The 21,100-nt window shown below is 43.3% G+C and overlaps 1 protein-coding gene across 1 annotated transcript in view; it reads left to right on the top strand.

The window, feature by feature from the left end:
- col4a5 (collagen, type IV, alpha 5 (Alport syndrome)) overlaps positions 1-21,100 on the top strand; it is a 260,823-nt gene that overhangs the window by 4,293 nt on the left and 235,430 nt on the right. The gene's annotated exons all lie outside the window — the stretch shown is intronic.

Genomic DNA, 21,100 nt, shown 5'->3' with positions numbered 1-21,100 from the left:
GAGGATTTAACTTTGTGGCATTGGTAGTGTAGCTCAGTGAACACAGGGGTAAAGTGATGAATGGAACTAGTCGCGAGGCAGCAGGGTTTTGGGTGATGGTTTCAGCAACACGTGGGCTAAAGCAGGGTCAGAGATGGGCAATAATATGGAGTTGGAATTAAGCAGTCTTTGTGTTGGAGAGCATAACGGGTCAGAAGCTCAGCTCCGGGTGAGATAGGATGATTAAACCTCATATGGCAAGGGATGGAATTGGTGGTTAAAGAATGAAGTTTGTGGCGGGGACCAAAGACGATGACTGAAATCTTCCTATTGTTTAATTGGAGGAAGTTTTGGTTAGATGTCAGCAGAGGCAGTGGGGAGAGTGAGGGAGGTGATAGTGTCCTAGAGCTGAGTTTCATCAGGTTACTTGTGGTACTTGATGCTATATCTTTGTATGATGTACCATCATCACAAGACGAAGCATGAGAAATCTCGAAAAGCTATTTTCAGACACTGCTCAACTTTGAAAGGACAAAAATATACATTTGTACTAGTGGTTGATTGTCTACAATTATTAGTGCTAAAAGTTTGCATGTGCACTATTACATTTCACAATCCTAGGAACAATTCTACAATCTTCTCAAAACTACGTTCAGAGCTATCCTAGCTTTGTGTTCTCTTTGAACTGAACTGGATGACCAACCAATGACAATTTCATATCAATGTAATATTGGTTAGTAAGCTTATTTGGGTACCCAATGCCTTCTGAGTACCATAGAGCAAGAATTTGGCATTTATTTTTCTCCCTTTCCAGATGACGTTAACTTTTGTTGTGGTATGGTTGCGTGGGAACTTCAGTAGCTTGCTTAAGTGTCCACTCTTATATGAGCTTAGATGGAAAGACTTTTCAAACATGGGGACCTCAGCGCCAAAGCCAAACTGAACCATAACTGATGTCCACAGATGTAGACTTTCCAGTAGATGTGTATCAGAATCATGGAATCTTTACAGTGCAGAACGGGGCCATTTGGCCCATCGAGTATGTACTGGCTCTCTGAAAGAGCATTCCATCTAGTCCCACTCCCTTGCCTTATCCCCGTAACCTTGCACATTCTAAAGAAAGGAATATTTATAGGAATATATATTGTACATATATTGTGCTTTTCATGCCTTAAGGACGTCCCCAACAAACTTTTCAGCCAATGAAATAGTTTTGAAACATATTTACTGCTGTAATGTAGAAAATATGGCAGCCAATTTGTACACAGCAAGGTCCCACAAACAGCAATGAGATAAAGCTCAGATGATCTGTTTTCGTGGTGTCGGTTGAGGGGTAAATATTAAGCAGGGCATTGGGGAGAATACACCTGTTCTTCTTCTAAGTAATGACATGGGATCCTTTACTTCCACCTTAGAGGATAGGCAGGGCCTCAGAGGATGGCATCTCTGACAGTGCTGCACTCCCTCAGTATTTCTCAGCCTGGTAGCCATGTTCGCAAAAAGGCTGACTGCCTTTGTGTGCTTTTAGTTTAGTTAATTATAGATTTTCTCTCTCAGTTGTTCGTCCCTGTTCAGCAGGTGCCAAACCACTGAGCTAATCTCACAGTTGCTGGTTGTCCTCAGGCACTTTGACCAAGGTATCCTTCCTCTTCAGCGAACCTATACACAGGATGGCAGCAAGCTATTCAACTGTAGGGGCATGATAGCCAGGAAAGCCTGACAAATTAATTGATTGCCCACTTTAGGGCCTCAAGTGGCGGCTGGGTCTCCACCTGTCACCCTCCTGTCTGATTAAATTCCCTCAAGCCACCATACTCACCGTGTGGAGGCATTAACCATCATACACATACACACAAAAATGTTTTTCAGCACAGAACCATCAGTTAATTAACAAGAACACTGGTTGTTCTACCCACCCATCTCCCTGCAATGATCAACATACAGTAAGGCCCAATGTAATGCTCTAACCACTGAGCTCAGTTAACTGGGCATAATCTGCGCGATTGGGCCCAAGACTTTCCAGTTTTGTGTGATGTCAAGTGTTGGCGACATGTAATCTAAAGCAATGGGACCATAAAGCCTCCATTTTTCCCCCTAATGAATTGCTGTTTTGATGCCCTACAAGAAAAATATTACTAATTATTTGTTACATCACTGCATTTAGGAACTGTGCATACATTGCATGTTTTTCAAACTAAAAATGCACTCATGCACCTTTCTCAAGCGTGGACTTTTAATTGTGGGTATTAATGGGGCAAAAGATACATTGGTTTCATAACTTGAATCTAGCAATTTCTAAAATTTGAACTGGTCACTTCAGCAACAAAATCATTTCATTCAGCCCTCTGTGTTATTACTGGTCTGGCTGATTTTGTATTTGATTTTTTTTAATATGCAAGGGTAGCAGCTTTCATTTCAGGCTTTGCTTAATCGAAGATTGTTTAAACATTTCTAGAGTTCATTGTTACATTAATTGGCTGCTCTGGGCAGTTTGAGACCCCATATGCAGTTCCTCAGTTTGTCGACGTGCAGTCCCAGTTATTGGGAAGAAATGCTATTGGCCGACAGAAGATACAGAAGTGAATAGCTCCACTGATTCCAGATATCAGGAATCATAAACTACAAGGGAGGGAGTTCTCTTTGGGCGTGGGTGGAGAGGCTTTGAGGTGAACTAATTGAAGTGTTCTGGAATTATGAATAAGAACTGGCAGAGTTGATCTAAGAACTTTATTCATAATGGATAAAGGCTCCAAAAATCAGGGACCCAAGTTAAAATTGAGGTTGTGGTTGGGCAGTGCTGAGCAGAAGCAAATGAAACTGCAAAGACCAAAGAAAACCCCAAGTGCAACTTTCCCAATGGTTGAGGAAACGTCAATTGTCTGCCCTCAGGGTTGGCAATTGGAGATGCATGTGCAAACATATGCGAGCGTGCACATGCGCCACCCTTGGTAAAAATCGGATAAAACCTAGGCAAATTCAAACAAACAAAAACCTGCATGGTAAGTACCAAGTCAAAGAAAACATGCCTGGAAGAGCTTGCTGTGCTTAACTGCACAGGGAAATAAAATTAACAATGCTATTGATGTGACTCCAATTCTGGTTTCTTGCACGTCCCCGGTTTTCATCAGTTCATTATTGGTGGTCGTGCCTCCAGCTGCTTAGGCCCGAAGCTCTGGAATTCTATCCCTGAACCTCTTTAACTCTTGTCCTCCTGTACGGTACTCCTTAAAATCTACCTTTTTTGTCAAGCTTTAGTCACCTAACCGACTGTCCCCTTATGTGATTCAGTGTTCACTTTTGTTTGAGAATGTTCTTGTGAAATGTTTTAAGATGTTTTAGGCTCCATAAATATCATCAGTGCAAAGGACAAGGCTGAAGCATTTGCTACAATCTTCAGCCAGAAGTGCCGAGTGGATGATGCATCTTGGCCTCCTTCAGAGGTCCCCAGCATCTCAGACATCAGTCTTCAGCCAATTCAATTCACTCCACGTGATATCAAGAAACAGCTGAAGGCACTGGATAGTGCAAAGGCTATGGGCCCCGACAATATTCCCACAATAGTACTGAAGACTTGTACTCCAGAACTTACTGCTCCCCTAGCCAAGCTGTTCCAGTGCAGGTACAACACTGGCATCTACCAAGCTGTGGGGAAAAATTGCCCAGGTATATCCTGTGCACGAAAAGCAGGACAAATCCAACCCAGCCAATTACCGCCCCATCAGTCTACTCTTGATCATCAGTAAAGTGATAGAAGGGGTCATCAACAGTGCTATCAAGTGGCACTTGGTTAGCAATAACCTGCTTACTGACACCCAGTTTGGATTCTGCCAGGGCCACTCAGCTCCAGACCTTATTACAGCCTTGGTTCAAACATGGACAAAAGAGCTGAACTCCCACGGTGAGGTGAGAGTGACTGCCCTTGACATCAAGGCCACACTTGACCGAGTGCGGCATCCAGGAGCCCAAGCAAAACTGGAGTCAATGGGAATCGGGGAAAACTTCCCACTTGTTGGAGCCATACCAAGCACAAAGGTTGTGGTTATTGGAGGTCAGTCATCTCAGCTCCAGGACGTCACTGCAGGAGTTCCTCAGGGCAATGTTCAAGGCCCAACCATCTTCAGCTGCTTCATCAATGGCCTTCCTCCTATCACAAGGTCAGAAGTAGGGTTGTTCGCTGATGATTGCACAATGTTCAGCACCATTCACAACTCCTCAGATACTGAAGCAGTCCATGTCCAAATGCAGCAAAGCCTGGACAATATCCAGGCTTGGGCTGACAAGTGGTAAGTAACATTCGTGCCAACAAGTGCCAGGCAATGACCATCTCCAACAAGAGAGAATCTAACCATCGCCCCTTGATGTTCAATGGCATTACCATCACTGAATCCCCCCACTATCAATAGCCTTGGTAGTCCAGTTCAGTTTCTGGTCAATGGTAAGTTCCTCAAGCTTGCATTGAGCTTAAATAGAACATTATAGGAGCCTTGAGGACTGAGAAATCAGAGAGAATGGGGTGGATAATTTAAGATGGCAGGTGACCTGAAACTTGGGTTCACACTTATGGACTGAGCCGAGGTGTTTCCCAAAGCATTCACTCAATCTGTATTTGGCCTTCCCAGCGTAGAGGATACTGCAAGGTGAGCAGCGAATACAGTGTACTAAATTCAAAAAGGTTTAAGTGTGGAATTTAAATTTGGCGGCGGGGGTCTTGTCCACCAGTTGGAAAACTAGTGGGAGTCCTATGTCACCTCTATTGGGGAAGGTCCAACGGAATTAATTGCCTGTCTGGCACTTAGCTGGCCAGCCTCAGGCCTTCCGCAGGATTGAGGACCCTGGGACCCAACAAGAGCTGCTGGCTGTGGTGCTAAAGCAGTGGCTGCGATCAGTAAAGTACCCAGGTTGAGGCCTAGGATTGCTGAGGCACCCAGGCCAATGGTGAGCGAGGGCAGTATGGGTGTCGCAGGGAAGAGATCATCACCTGGGTGGGAAGGAGGGTCGTAAGAAAGGGCAGAAGTTGGCTTTCAGCAGGTTCCCTCACTCCCTTCCTGATGCTGGGTCCCTTGATCAGGCACTGAGTGCCTCCGAGTGAGGACCACACTCACCCCCTCTTTGAAGCTGAATGCAGACATGACAGGATTCGCTAGTCGATCTCTCCTCATGGCGAGTCCCCTGCCTGCCACTAATTGAATACCAGCAGCAGCAGGATAAGGCCTTCCAGTGGTCATTAATTACCCACTAAAGGCTTCAATTAGCGTCAAGGCAAAAATGGCCATCCATGAGCCTCCCTGCTCCCTGGCCTTAATTAGGTAGAGGTGGGGAGTTGGCAGGGTATCCACTCCACACCCTCTGCCCAACCAAATGCCCCGCCCCCACCACCAAACTCATCTCTGGGGTTTGGAGAGGGGGCGGGGGAGGGGGTGCATTAAATTCCACCCACTGTTTTGCCTGGAAGGAATTTTTGGGACCTTGGACGGTGAGGAGGGAGGAAGTAAAAGGGGAGTTGTTGCATCTCCTGGGCTTGCATGGGAACATGCCTTAAGAAAGGGGGTGATGAGAAGCGGACCAGGCTGTGGAGGCGGGAACAGTCCTGTCCGAATGTTGAAAGGGAAGGTGGGTAGGGTAATCTGATCTACTCATTTATGACCTAGTGTGGCGTTGGCCAATAAAAATCTGTACCTAGCCGCAGATGTGGGTATGGCGATGCTGTTTTAGCCATATGCACCAGGTTTAATAGAAAATGGTTTGCTTAAGCTCAGACAATACCCGTAAATGTACTTCATGTGTGTATATATTCTTAACAAACATCTCCCAACATTGAGTAACATAAGAATGATGTCAATTACTCATTTTACATTTACGAATCATAATGCAATTATCCTCATCTGGATTCCTAATTAGGCATATCTCTAGTGGCCAATATATTGGACAACATGGCCTAGCCAATAAAGGCACAAGCAGATATAGGACTAAGTCATTCAGACCAGAAGGTCAAAATTATTCCTTGAAATGTACTTATCCACTGATCCATCGCAAGACTTCGGAACAATTTGCTGTGAGAAATCAACAAGCTAAGTTTGCAGTTCCAACCTTGAAATAAGCAACTTCTGGAAACAAAATACTGATTGAATTAGCGTGTAGAAAATGGACACGAGAATCCTTTAAAATGTTACTTCATCACTACAGAAGTAAAATTATTTGATACCAATTACTTTTTGTCGCCAAGCGTTGAAATCTGTTTTCACTACATTTATTTTAGCATGAGTAAACAGGAACTCTTTGCATTAGCTTCAACCTTTCGGCCTGGCTTGGAAGTTTATTGTGAGGATCTATGCTCAGGCACTTGCTCAGTGCAGTCTGGGACCTTCATAATTTAAGATTGTTTATCCAAATTCAGAAACCTTCAAAGGAGAAGCCGAGATCATCCCCCCCATCACCCCACCCATCCTTTCTGTCTGAATTATCATGTCTGGAGTCATAAGGGTCTTGTTCTGACTCGATGCAAACAAGCATCTATCTTGTTTTTTAATGGTAATGGTGACATCCATGTCTGCTTTTTTTTCTGATCAGACCTGATAGTACATCATTTCCCTTGCTGATCATTTGAAGATCTTGCTCACTGTAAATACCAATGTGAAGGCATTCTCAATGGGTTGTTGAGCATGCATAGGAATTGACTATAACAAAAGAAATGTTTGTCGGAGTTATAATTAAATGTTCCTTTCATCTCTATCTTCATGAACCTTGAGATGAAAAGGGAAGACCCTCTTTACCCCCAAGCATTTGGTAATCCTCTTTGTATGGCATGAAGCAATTGTTTGAGTTGTGCGGCTGTCATTTAATATGAATGCAATATTTATGAGAGGGTATTTCCTCCTTTTCTATTTACACAGACACTGGCACCCTCCAGTGCTTTATTACGTGAGCATTTTCCTTATAATCATTCACAGGACATGGACGTTACCAGTAAGGCCAGCATTTATTGCCTATCCCTGTACGTCCTTGAGAAGTAAATAGAACTGAGTTAGACCATTTCGAAGGGCAGTTAAGAGTCAACCACATTGCAATGGATCTGGATTCACACGTAGGCTAGACCGGGTAAGATTTCCTTCCCTAAAGGACATTAGTGAACCAGAGAAATTTCTGCAACAATTTGAACTCTCGTCACTGGATCATTAGTCCAGGACTGTGGATTATTGGTCCAGTAACATAACCAATATGCTACCTTACTGCTGCATCCCGCCACCCCATCCCTGTGTGATCTCAGGCAGTGAGAGTTGGAAGCCTATTCAATCAAATGGATGTCACAATTCAGCCATTGATCCATACTCAGGCATGTGTCAATGCCATGGAATTGTTCCCAATCTCATGCTTCCATTTGATCATGAGCTGACTTTCTGACCCCCATCTCCCCAACACCAAAACTGGCTACTTCCAATTGCATAATATTGACCATTTTCACCCCTGTTTCTGCCCATTTGCTGTGACTGAAGCCCTGATTCACTGTTCCAATACTTAATAATCCAACCTCCAAATTGTACGGTCCGTAAACTTCTGCTCGATTCTGCTGTCAGCAACCTAACTTATCCCATCCTATTTCTTCATCACCACTGTGCTTGCTCTTGATTCCAGGTCTGGCAATGCCATAAATTTTAAAATTCTCATCCTTGTGTTCAAATTCCCCCATGGCCTCACCCCTCCCTATCTTTGCAACTTCCTTCTCCTGCATCCCTCCAAGAATATTGCGTTCCTCCCAGTTTGGACATGACCTAGTTCCATCACTTGATAGACGTGCCTTCAGCTTCCAAGGTGTTAAGCTGTGGAATTTCCTCCCTAAATCTTGTTGCCTCTCTGCGATTCCTCATCTTTTAGATGTTTCTAAAAGCTACCCCTTTTTGAGCAAGCTTTTGACAACTGTCCTAATACCTCTTATATGTTTCAATGTTGTCTAATAAGACTCCAGAGAAGTGCCTTGGGACATTTTACTATATTAAAGGTGCTACATAAATTATATTTGCTGTTGTAATAAGAGGAGGGGAGAAAAATACTGGGGAAATAGAAGTATATACTTTTTAAAACTTCTGTGACTGCAGTGTCCTGATGAGGGTATATGGATCATTATGATCTAATCATCCTGATACATTTATATGCTCTAATGTTACCCCTGCAATATTTTGGGATACTCTCATCAATACCAACTTTTTTTTTTGCAAATATGATTAATTGAATTGGATGAAGTGGTTGTGGAAAAGTGAGTGAGTGTATCACTAGGATTTTAGTTGTGCATTATGGTTTGTATGTGAAAAGTCCATACTGTGCTTACTTGAACAGAGAAAATTGCTCAATGGTACAGATTTCATCCTTTGAAACTTGAATTGGGCCACAAGAGAGCAAGTCAAAGGGTTAAGCATAAGAGGTAACTGATACCGGTAGCAATTCATGATGATGAATTGAGTTTTATATAAGTGCTGCATTTTAGTACATTGGCTTAATAAATTTTCATTATGTTGTCAATAAGAGCCCAGAAGCCTACTATAAAATGTTTGATATCTAAGAATTGCTGCTAATTAGGCTACATTGCAAAGAACCCGGGAAGCAACAGAGTTAATCTCTCCTATACGGTGAATTGTTGATGAATCACTTTGCCCAATGCACCATTTGCATTGAGTTTGGGATGTTGATATGAGACCCTAATGTCCAGTGTCATCCAACCTGTGAACACTCAATGTTAATATTGGGTGCTAAATGTGAACTGATGTTTCGTTTTTAAATGCAAATTGCGCCTTAATTCAATCAGCACAAAAATATACCCCCAAAAAGTTGGAAGTAAACTGAGTATATACTTCTTAAAAATTCTGTGATCTAATCCTCCTTTACCACATTTGCGTGTTTGATGAATTAGATTAGCTTTCCAATGTGTGCACATTTCCACTCTCGCATGCCTTCACAAATGGAAGTAATCCTCAAGATTGATTCAACTTGTTCAAGTGCAGCAGATAAGTCTGCTGGGAGACAAGCAAGCATTCAACAGCAAATGAATATGTTATCTTCTGGGGATTAAACTCCAAAGCACAATGCTTTTTTTTCTGAGGCTTGTGATCCTTTTCACTTATCTCTTGCAGGCTATGATGGCATTTGATAAGTGTGTCTACAGCCTCAGTGCATCATTTCAGAATGTCTTAGGGAATTTTAAACTGACTTGTTTCTTCCTGAGACAGGAGAGAGGACAAGGTGGAATGAAAATGTTTGAAACAGACCAAATTCATATTTGTAATACTTTTGACTCACCCTTTGAGGGTAGCAGTAATTCCGCTTTTCTTATATGATTAATAATGTTCTCTAAGACTAATGGTCTTTATGTACTTGATTCAGTTAAGGGAAGGTTAGTTTATTAAAGTTGGGAAGACATTGCAATTGGACTTGGTGCCATTGGGCTAGGGAAAAGCAAAAAGGCAGCCAGGCTTCTTACTTCTGGTTGCTGTATGGCAGCCACTGCTGGATGTGTGCATGCTGGGTTTGAACAGCCTCAGATTCATTTACGTAGTTCCTGTACAGGCCCATAGTTTGCCAACACTCATGTTCCCAATTGAAGAATTGCCACTGGATTCTGGAAGGCTGCCTGAAGCTTCCACCAACATGTTACACTGTTAGGAGAAGGGGAGTAAACTGGAATGAAGACGTCAGCTCACCCTGATAAAGAACTAAATCCTATTCAATTTAGAAGCAGTGTGACCATGTATAAAGTGAGCTTGCAGCTTGCTTCTATCAGGACTGCTCTGAAATGAAGCAGCTTCATAGCTGTGTATTTAATCATTAATCCAATTTTTAAAAGTTTGTGGGCTTTCAAGGTGATGCCTTTCAAATTGAGCTGCTGAACATGTAGTCTGGACTGTACTCAAATAGAATGTACATTTCTCAACAAATACTCTGGTATTCTTTACCTCTTGCAGCACCTTGGTGCTTAAGTAGACTTTATAAATGATCATGTTCCCTGCCCACCTTAACTCCACACAAGTTGGGTGGCAGTTAAAGGAGGAGGTGGAGGTAAGTATTGGCTCAGTAGGCAAAGTTACAGAAAGTCTCTTTTTTTGGGGTGCAGCTCAACAGAAGATTGTGGCCCAACAGAAGACCTTCAAAAGGGCAGAGCCTAACGTATAATCTCCCGCAAATGAGTGACGGTCAATCTTCAGAAAAGTGAGCTGTGATATTCTGGACAACTTGCAGATGGTGGAAACATGAAAATACGCCTTGAGGAAGTTTGCTTGGTGCCTGTGGAAACATATGCTTTAAGGAGGAGAGGGGAGAAAATAGGAAAATGAGGCAGAATTTTAAAGAGTATCAGTTCTAGGTCCCTTTTCTCCTCCTTGTTGTCGGGTGTCAGTTTCTCCTTCCTATCATTAGTGAACTCCAGCGCTCCAGCGATATTTCCAGGAAAACTTGTACAGTCAATGTTAAATGTACCTAAATCATTAATTATATATTAATCAGATGCCAGGTTTGAGGAATAGGTGTGGATCAATCAATTTATGAATCACAAACCATTCATAATTATCCATTAAATATCAGTCATGTGTTTTCTTATCAGCCTGCATTAATCATGAAAATACTGAACATATACCAATGTGGAGTATAGATCGTTTTTTATTATTATTCATTCATGGGATGTGGGCATCGCTGGTTAGGCCAGCATTTATTGCCCATTCCTAAATGCCCTTGAGAAGGTGGTGGTGAGTTGCCTTCTTGAGCCGCTGCAGTCCATGTGGTGTGGGTACACCCACAGTGCTGTTAGTGGGGGGGTTCCAGGATTTTGACCCAGCGACAGTGAAGGAACGGCGATATATTTCCAAGTCAGGATGGTGGGTGGCTTAGAGGGGATCTTCCAGGTGGTGGTGTTCACATGAGTCTGCTGCCCTTGTCCTTCTAGATGGTAGCAGTTGTGGGTTTGGAAGGTATTGTCTAAGGAGCCTTGGTGAGTTCCTGCAGTGCACCTTGTAGATGGTGCACGATGCTGCCACTGTGCGTCGGTGGTGGGGGGAGTGAATATTTGTGGAAGGGGTGTCAGTCGCGTGGTCTGCTTTGTCCTGGATGGTGTCAAGCTTCTTGAGTGTTGTATAAGCTACATGCATCCAGGCAAGTGGAGAGTATTCCATCACACTGCTGACTTGTTCCTTGTAGATGGTTTATAATGGCAATTGGACATGTAAAGATTAAGATATAGGGCAATAAAACCGGGGCGTGGACGTCTCACTCCATGCCCTCCCACCCTCTTTTCTCTCCCCCCCCCCCCCCCCCCCCCCAAGCAAAGTTGGTGTGGAGCCAACCCGGTATACGTTCAGGCTTAACAAAGGCCAAGTTGGACTTCCGCTCCTCACTGGGGAGGAAGTCCGGCCCTTGGGAGCTGCTGGCCAATGTGATTGGCTGGCTGCTCCATCAGCCCTGGCAGCTCCAATAGCATGTTAGTGGCCATTACCAGGACTGCAGCCAGAAGGAAGAAGGCCCAGTGGATCCACAGCACCAGCAAGTATAGGGTCTTGGGCATGGAGGGTTTCAGCTGGTCGGGGAGGGAGAAGTACGTATATCTATATATCTGTTGGCGATGAGCTGTATGGAGACTCTTGTTAAGTCTCCTTCCCTGTTAGGTTGCTGTGCATATCCCTGTGCACCTCAAGTGAATCTATCAAAATAATTGAATCTAGAACTTTGGAGTTGCATAAACTCAGTCAGGAGCCATTCAACCCTGAGAAGCTATTGACCAGCAATACAGATTGCCAGTTTATAACTAGTGTCCTCCAGATCAGCTGTTAGGCCACTCCAAAGTTATGAACTGGGCCAGCAGAGGCAACACGTGTATTTGTTGCTAGCTCACTGCTATCTGTATAGGTGTAAAGGTAAACTGACTGTGATTTTATTATCATATCAGCCGTGCCACTATTGTTAATGTAAAATACATCAGCGATGTGTGAAATACATCAGCAGTGTCTTGGCAAATTGTATAACTAGGGTTGTAGATAGGACTTTAAAGTAATTAATTGGGGGGAGGGTTCAATTGAAGGGAAGTTTAAAAATTCAAAAAGAAATGAGAGAGTAGAGGTGCAGGGTAGTGAAGAGGTGAATGATAATCGAAGTGTGACAGGAAGGGGCAGAAAATACAAGCAGAAGAGTAGAGCAGAAATTAGAACCGGAAAGAGTAATAATAGTAAAAAGTCAAAGCAATGAAGAGAGGCTGGATAGGCCAGGGTTGTTTTCCTTAGAGCAGAAAAGGCTGAGGAGGGGGGACCTGATAGAGGTATACAAAATTATGAGGGACATAGTTAGGGTAGATGGGAAGAAACTTTTCCCCTTAGCAGAGGTGTCAATAACCAGGGGCATAGATTTAAGGTAAGCTTTCGAGGGGATTTGAGGAAAAAAATTTTCACCCAGAGGGTGGTTGGAATCTGGAACACACTGCCTGAGGGGGTGGTAGAGGCAGGAACCCTCATAACAGTTAGGAACTATTTAGATGAGCACTTGAAATGCCACAGCATACAGGGCCAAATGCTGGAAAATGGGATTAGAATAGATAGGTCCTTGATGGCCGGCATGGACATGATGGGCCGAAGGGCCTGTTTCTGTGCTGTATAATTCTATGACTCTATATGCTACTGAAGTCTATTCAAAATGCACAATGTTTAATACTCATTCATATCTTAGCATCAAAAAAAATAAGAACTCCATGTAGTCTCAATTATATGTTGTCCAAAAATAATCATACTCCTTCCATCAAAACAAGATGTGGATTGTCAATCCCTTGGCTCCATATACCCAATAGAGAAACTGGACTATTATTGAAATCGGTTGGGTTGGATTTAAAATGTAGCTGCCAGTGTTCTAGCTCACATTTCCACAAAATTCTCTAAGAACCCGTGGTTTTCTGTTGGTTAGAAGATCTTAGCAGAGACCACCTAGATATAATCCACTTTGGTTACTGCATTTTCTGAACGTTGGCACTCCCTACTTTTTACTTTCTATTTTAGAGCCATTTTATCCCAGAGGGAGACCTTACATTGGACAGATCTTGGGGAGAAAGTACTTGTGTTATTTTAGACAAATTTGCCTGAATCCTCAGTACAAGCCTTGCAAAAATAAACATTTGAATGCAGTAGGATCTGAGGGACGTTGTTGCAAATGGCTGGAGAGAATGTGGGTTGTTACAGGGTGCACTCTCTCCTCTGATGGTGGATGTGCTGCTTGGAATTCTTACAGAAAGCCTTAGGCTGCATTTTATGTGCACGGACAGGGTTCCCGCCCCCAGGGCAAAAGTCAGGAACAAGCCCGCCTGCACTTGGCTGGCTCACTCCCCAGTCATTCAGTGACCTTCAGGCTTCTAATTGACTTGAAGTTTGCCCTCCACCTCTGTCAAATGGCCAGCAGTTCGTTTCTCCCAGCATTGCCACCAGGAGCAGTGGCTCTGCTGGGACTTCAGGCAGTCCCCTGAAGAAGAGGAGCCAGGGTCCCTAATGAAGATAAGCCCAGGGACCCACCAGGGCCAGTTTGGTCCTGTGGTTGGGTGAGGGGAACCATTGGGGGGTTGGGGGTGGGGGGCGGGGTGGTACCTTGAAGGGAGTCTCCAATAGGCCCTTAAGTGGCCACTAACTGGCCATTTAAAGGTACAAATTGGCCTGCAGGTGAGCAGGGTGCCTGATGCCTTCTCCCATCACGGGTCAAATCTCATGGGGTCAGGCAAGCAACAGGCATAGTTTCACTGCCGGAGGCCATAATATTCAGCCCCTTGACTTTCTAGAGCACAACTGGTTCTCTTTCTCATGGAAGTCTCTGTGATATTGTGGCTTTGAAAGTGAAACTCTGGTGGCTTTGCCAATTCTACTCAGTGAGTGCTCTACATGTTTGAAACAGCGATGTGATCATTCACTCTAGTGATGTCAATGCAGAAAAGCTATTAAGTCTTGCATCAGCTTGTTTGAATGAGATTTGTCCTTGTCCAGATGAATGTTGACTTTCAGGCGATGAAAGGAGGGCTAGCAACATCCCCAGAACACAGCTTTTAGCTGCATTAACTAGAATATTTATTGAGAGCTCAAGCTGTTGTGAACTGAGTTTCAGCCTCAACTACCAACTTAAGCAGTGCATTCCAGACGCCCACCATCCTCTGGGTAAAATAGTATTTTCTCATGTCCTCCCTAATCCTTCTACAAATCGCCTTAATTCTATGCCCCCTGGTAATTGACCCCTTAGCTAGGGGAAACAAGTCTTTCCTGCCTACCCTATCTAGGCCCCTCATAATTTTGTACACCTCAGTTAGGTCACCCCTTAACCTCCTCTGTTCTAAGGAAAACAACCCTAGCCTATCCAAACTCTCCCCATAGCTGCAATTTTCAAACCCTGGCAACATTCTTGTAAATCTCCTCTGCACTCCCTGTAGAGCAATTATGTCCTTTCTGTAATGTGACCAGAACTGTGCACAAAATTCCAACCGTGGTTTAACCAGCAATTTATACAGTTCCAATACCAATACAGTATTCAATACCTCACCCAATAAAGCATATGCTTTCTTGAACACTTTATCCACTTGTTCTGCCAACTTCAAGGACCTGTGATTCCAAGGTCTCTCACTTCTTCAACCCCTCTCAATAACTTCCCGTTTATTGAGTATTCCCTTGCTTTGTTTTCCCTCCTCAAATGCATTACCTCACACTTTTCCGGATTGAATTCCATTTGCCACTACCCCGCCAACTTAGCAAACCATTGATATTATTCTGGAGTCAACAGCTGTCCCCTTCACTATCAACTGAACAACCAATTTTTGTGTCATCTGCAAATTTCCGAATCACGCCTTCCTCATTTAAGTCTAAATCATTAATATATACAACAAACAGAAAGGGCCCCAACACTGTGGAACACCACTGGAAACCATTTTCCATTCGTAAAAACATCCATCGACCATTACCCTTTGTTTCCTGTCACTGAGCCAATTTTGGACCCAACCTGCCACTTTCCCCTGTATCCCATGAAGTCTCACTTTCCTGACCAGTCTGCCATGTAGGATCTTGTCAAATGCCTTACTGAAATCCATGTAGACAACATCCACTACACTACCCTCATCAATCCTCCTTGTCACTTCCTTAAAACATTCTATTAAGTTCGTAAGACACGATCTTTCCCTAACAAAACCATGCTGACTATCCCTGATCAACCTGTGTCTTTCTAAGTGACAATTTATCCTGTTTCGCAAAATTGTTTCCAATAGTTTGCCCACCGCCAAAGTCAGACTGACCGGCCTATAATTTTATGGCCTATCCCTCGCGCCCTTTTTAAATAATGGTACAACGTTCGCAGACCTGCAATCCTCTGGGACCTCGCCCCTATCTACTGAGGATTGGGAAATGATCCTCAGAGAATCCGCTATTTCCTCCCTGGCTTCCTTCAACAGCCTGGGAATAACGGAATGGAGCCATAAGGATGAGTTAGCTTATCACAGCTGTGCAGCAATTAGGGTGATTCAGTTGGCCTCAGCATCCTGGGCTAGGAACAATAAAAAAAATCAGACTCCAGTTCACAGTTCAGTGATTCTTGTAGGAAAGCGTACAGTTGTGGATGTTGCCTGACTGCAAAACTAGGCTTAGCTATGATGTCTCATGGTGAAGCAGTCAAGGTCAGTGCCGAGGTTACGTGTGAAGATCATATAGTTGAAGTACTTTGGGGTAACATATCCTAGCATAAGCAAGTGCCTTAGGGTAGGAGAAAATTAAGGAAAAAATGTTTATAGTAAAACAAGACACTGCAGGGTATTTATAGGTATTTAATGTGAATTTAATGAGATGAGCTGGCTTGTCTATTACAGTACCGAAATCTGTTTATACTTGATAGTCATCCAAGTGTACATTCAGCAGTGGTTGTCAGGTAGAATACTGGGTACGTCGAGGTCCATTATAGCACCCCGAACAAAATGGTGAGCACAAGGCACTGGCTGGTTGAAAGCGACTACTTGAGGATGTGACATGAAAAACCAGTATGACAATAGGCAAGGTGAAAGGTCGGTAAATTGCTCTGTTAATGTTGATAAAATGACTCAAAAGGCATTCAAATCCAAAGATTTATTTGCGAATTTGTGTGGTCATCATAACCTTAGAACAACTACATAATGCATACTTTGCAGAAGATAGTGATCTCATTTCCTCCAGTTCATCTTGACTTTTTCAAGAGCCATCCACAGTTTTGCAATCTGCTCCATATTACTGGTTTTGGAGGTTGTACTCAAGATCAGAATTTTTTTGCATGGTGGCTAGGTCATCAATAACCACAAATATTTGACACAAGCGCATTACATACACATATGATAACATCGCTAGCACTGACCTTTATTGCGCTATTAATACATTCTACCATTTTGCTTTCAATTCAGCATTCACCTTTATTCTACTATGAACACCTACTCTGACTAAGCTTTGTGCCTTTTATACTACCATTACCACTCTCTTTGCCAATGTTCCATGACATCTTTGTCATTTTATCTCCCCTGCCCTCTAACCTATTCCTGACCTCTTTTGCTCCACCTCTCCCTCCCCCCTTTTTACAACTGCAAAAAACCCATCACGTTTCTACCTTCAGTTCCGAAGAAGAGTCATATTGAACTCGAAACGTTAACCCTGTTCCTCTCTCCATAGATACTGCCAGACCTGCTGGGTTTTTCCAGCACTTGTTTTTATTTCAGACCTCCAGCATTTTGCTTTTATGATAACATCATTAGTGCTTTGAACACCATTACCACCAAGTAATTCAACATTCTGATTTGAACATATATTGCCATTCCTTTCTTGTCATTGGGTCTGCCCTCATTCAAACAGCCTGCAGGCATTGCACCTGGAGAATTGCTATTTAGACAAGATACCAATGATCTGTCTACCACAGACACTTCTTTCATTCATTCACATGTGCAAATAGCACCGTATTTATTTTCCTCATGGAATGTGGGCATCACTGGTTTGTTGCCCGTCCCTAATTGCCCCTTGAACTGAGTGTCTCACTTATTTCAGAAGGCAGTTAAGAGTCAACCACATTGCTGTGGGTCTGGAGTCACATGTAGGCCAGATCAGGTAAGGATGGCAGATTTCCTTCCTTAAAGAGCATTAGTTGAACCAGATGAGTTTGTAACAGCAATTGACAACAGTTTGTTTTATTTTAATTCAAGATTTAGTAATTAAATTTAAATTTGCCCAGCTGAGATTTGAACCCATGCCCCCCCACCGTGCATTAGCCTGGGTGTCTGGGTTACTAGACCAGTGATATTACCACTACACCGCCATCTCCTCCCTAAAGTCAGCAACTTAGGCAAAGGGGGAAGCAAACAAAATTTATGTTGGAACAGCCAATTGCCCCTCCATAATCTCGTAAATAATTCCACCAGGCCAGTGAGCATGTACCTTTTAATCTCTCTGATGTCATAAGATTTTCATTTTATAAAAAAATTCTCTTGATAGAATTTTGCTGAAGCTTCTCATATTGCAAAACATTTTAACTCTGATCTGAACCAAGATAACTGAGCAATTCAGTCTGATAAAAAAGAACTGCGATTGTTTTGCCCAGTTGACAAAAGTGAATGCGAGTTTTGAACAGGTGACTAACATATTTGTGATTGGTAGTAGAATGGGAGTAATTATCTGGTCTAGACTGTGTTTCAGTCTTCTCGTCTTTAATTAAATTCTGTCAAAGTCCTTGCCCATCTGCAAACAACCGGTGGAGAAGAGGTGCCAAAATCTCCAGCACAAGCAATTTGATTGCAGGAAAATACTGTTGAGACATAAGACTGCCTTCCTATGTTGTCCTGCCAATTAGCTTGTGCTCATGGACATGTATGTACCTGTATCAGGTAGCTTATACAGAATCATGTATGTATTATTCATGCCCGTTTCCAAATCCGCAACTGGAATTGCTGACAGATCTTGACTGGATTTTCTGCAGTGCTGTGAAGTCTTAGGCATCCCTCAGCAAAAGGGTGAAATTGTTCTCTTCCACATGTAAGAGCTATGGGGTGTCAGGGTGATGGGATTCATAAGGTAAAGGTGCAAAATTCTTATTTTGGACTTTTGTCCCCTCCCAATTCTTCCCCGTTCCCTTGAAAGTAGCATTACTAGTAGGTTATTTTTCAGGTGTGAACCTAAATGATGAATGTTAATTGGTTATTTGACTGTGGAAGCATCACAATCAAATCTGATCATGCCCTTGTGCAACTTTTACATGATCCAGCACATGATCAGCAGGAGGGAGCTCTTTAAAAAATGGAGATCTTAGCTTAGACATTCTCCTGGGGAACAGCGGTGCTTGTCACTCCAGTAAGTGGTCTGAATATCTTGCCTTTGTGAGTGTGTGGAGTACTGTTCAATGTCTAAGTCTACAATAGCATAACCCAGGAGCTGAACAGGAGGACACCCTTGCGACTTGAACCAGGTGTTCATGTCTTTCGTATTTGCCCCCACATCCATCTCTCCAATCTTTTGAAAGTTGGACCAAGTAAACATTCAGACAGATGAGACCAGATGCAGATCATTGAGCTGCTTTATTTCACAGACAGCAAGTGAACATACAGGGCACTGATTATAATCACAAACACTCAACAAGTCAGACAGCATCTGTTGGGAAAACATGTCTACTGTTTCAGCTATAAATCCTTATTCAGAGCTTATAAATACTGCAGATAAATAGCACTTAATGTGAAAAACAAAACAAGGGGTAAAGAGGGAAAAATGCACAACAACCACGCGCACACGTGAAAAGGCATAGAATTACCCGTAAAGTGTTATGGCTTGGATAAGGAATTGGTTAAAGGGCAGAAGTGATGTGATGTGGAGATAAAAGGGGAGGGTGATGAAAGAAATAGCAGCTGTGTGTAAGATGGTGCTGAGTTGGAAGCTTAAAAAAACTGGAAAAATGGATCGGGCTCCAGTGACCCACGAGTCTGGTAGAAGAAAAAAAAAATCAAGGGTGCAGACCACCCCACCAGCAGAGTGTCACTGGCATCAAACCGATCACCCCAATATCCCCAAAAATAACACCACACACAGAATCAGTTATAATCTACAGCTGTGCCCTCCTTTTCATCTCTTCCATTTCCACCCTCTCCCCACCCCTTGACTTTACTGGCTGAATTTTGAGGTGGGCGTGCTGGGTGACCCGGGGAGCAGCCGGGAAAAGGTCCTCCTGCCCGCGATCGGCCCCTGACCGCGAATCCAGGCTGGCTGGCCAGTTAACAGCCAGCCAGTGTGAAAGGCGCGCTGAAACGCTCAGCGCTGCCAGGGTGGGGGCAGGAGGAGGGCAAGCGTGAAAGCCTGCACGTGCGTGGGGGAAGCACGCGCTGTAAGCTCCCTGACGGCACAGAGCTGCCTTAGGGAGCTGAAGCGGAGAAACAAAAATAAAGATTTTAAAGATGATATAAACATGTCCCCACATGTGACTCAGTCACGTGAAGAGGGACATGTTTAAAATGACGGTGAAAAATATTTAATGGGTTTTTATTTACCGTTGGGAACCTCATCCCGCCCGTGGATGAGGCTTTGTTAAAAATGCAAAGGCCGCCTGGCCTATTCGCCGGCCCGCCAAACAAACGGTTGACCGGGCAGTAAAAAATACAAATTAATTAATTACTTAAGGGCCGTAATTAGCCCTCTTAATTGTCGGCGGGCGCACTGCCGACTCTCCGAAATATCACGCCAAGTGCGCGATGATGCCGGGCGTTCGCACTCACTATTTTACACCCGATCGGGCTGGGCGCGCGCACCAGCCCAACGAACGTAAAATTCAGCCCTACATGTCTCTATTTGACCCTTCCATGTTACCCCACTCCATATCTCCATAGCTTCAATCAACCTTCCCTTAGTCCGTCTGTGTGAGAGGTGTGGTTTATGCAATTCAGGAAGGATGGCTTTTTTTAAAAAAAAGACAAATCTGGACAGAGTATATACAGAGAAACCGTGCCCATTGGCAGTAGGGTTAAGGGTTAGAAGATGCAGATTTAAGGTGAATGGCAAAAGAATAAAAGGCAAAATGAGGAAAAACATTTTTACACAGTGAGTGATTAGGATCTGGGATATAATGTCTATGAGCGTGGTGGAGGTAGATTCAATCGTGCATTCAAAATTGGAATTTTATACTTATCTGCAGAGAAAACATTTGCAGGGTGACGGTGAGAAGGCGGGCGAGTGGAATGAGCTGAGTATCTCTTGCAGAGAGCCAGCATGAATGTGGCAGGCCAAATGGCCTCCTGTGATGTGACCATTCTGTGATTCTATGATAATAGGATTCAGTACAATCAGTATAACAACCTGGAATAATAATATAAAATAACGAACATGCTCTGCTGCCTGATATGACTTGAATTGTTTCACATGAACCAAATAGTTTCAAAATATCCTGCATTCTATTGGGCAAAAATTCTCTGATAGTTTTCTATTCAATAGAAAGCCTGATTATAAGTGTGTGTTTCTCCTCCTGTTTCTACCTCCTGTGTTCACATACAGAAGGGAGGACAAATGCCAAACAAGTCCTGCCAAGTTCCCCCTCTGTTTATCAATAGTATGGTTCTGAGATTTTTCATGGAGTACCAAGATTTGCTTATTATCCTTGAGGATTCAGCGCTTAAAAACAAAACAAATTTGTATGAATAGCTTCCTTTAAAAACACTTAAACCTAACTCTTTGACAATTCGTTTCTGTGAAAATATATTCAAAACTCTCAAATGTGACTTAATTCTCTTTTCAAGAATGCTGAGGTCATTTGTAGTACTCCTGTTACTGAGATCAGTGCAGAGCAGAGAGGTAGAGCCCAGGGTGTTACCTAGTCTTTATTGCACAGTGTCATACCATATGGGCCTTTTACCTATTGAGCCACTGAGGAACCCCATTTAAGCCTTTGTAAACAAAAGTCCTTTTCTGTCCAATATGCAGAATGCATCGTTTTTATCATTTGATAAAGCAAGCAGGCAACCCACTCCCAAAATGCAGCTCATTCTGAAACCATTCCTGTTAAGTTCCCAGGGTGAGCTGCTACCCGAATGATTAAGCAAGCTACAACTTTCATTCCTTGTCTGTAACCTGTGAACAGCCTGTCCAAGACGTCAAAGTCTCCAAGGAACTCA

The sequence above is a fragment of the Cetorhinus maximus genome, chromosome 8, assembly GCF_964194155.1.
Source record: "Cetorhinus maximus chromosome 8, sCetMax3.hap1.1, whole genome shotgun sequence".
In the NCBI taxonomy this organism is placed as follows: domain Eukaryota; kingdom Metazoa; phylum Chordata; class Chondrichthyes; order Lamniformes; family Cetorhinidae; genus Cetorhinus; species Cetorhinus maximus.
The sequence above is the reverse complement of the archived record's forward strand: the minus strand, read 5'-3'. Positions and strand labels throughout refer to the sequence as shown.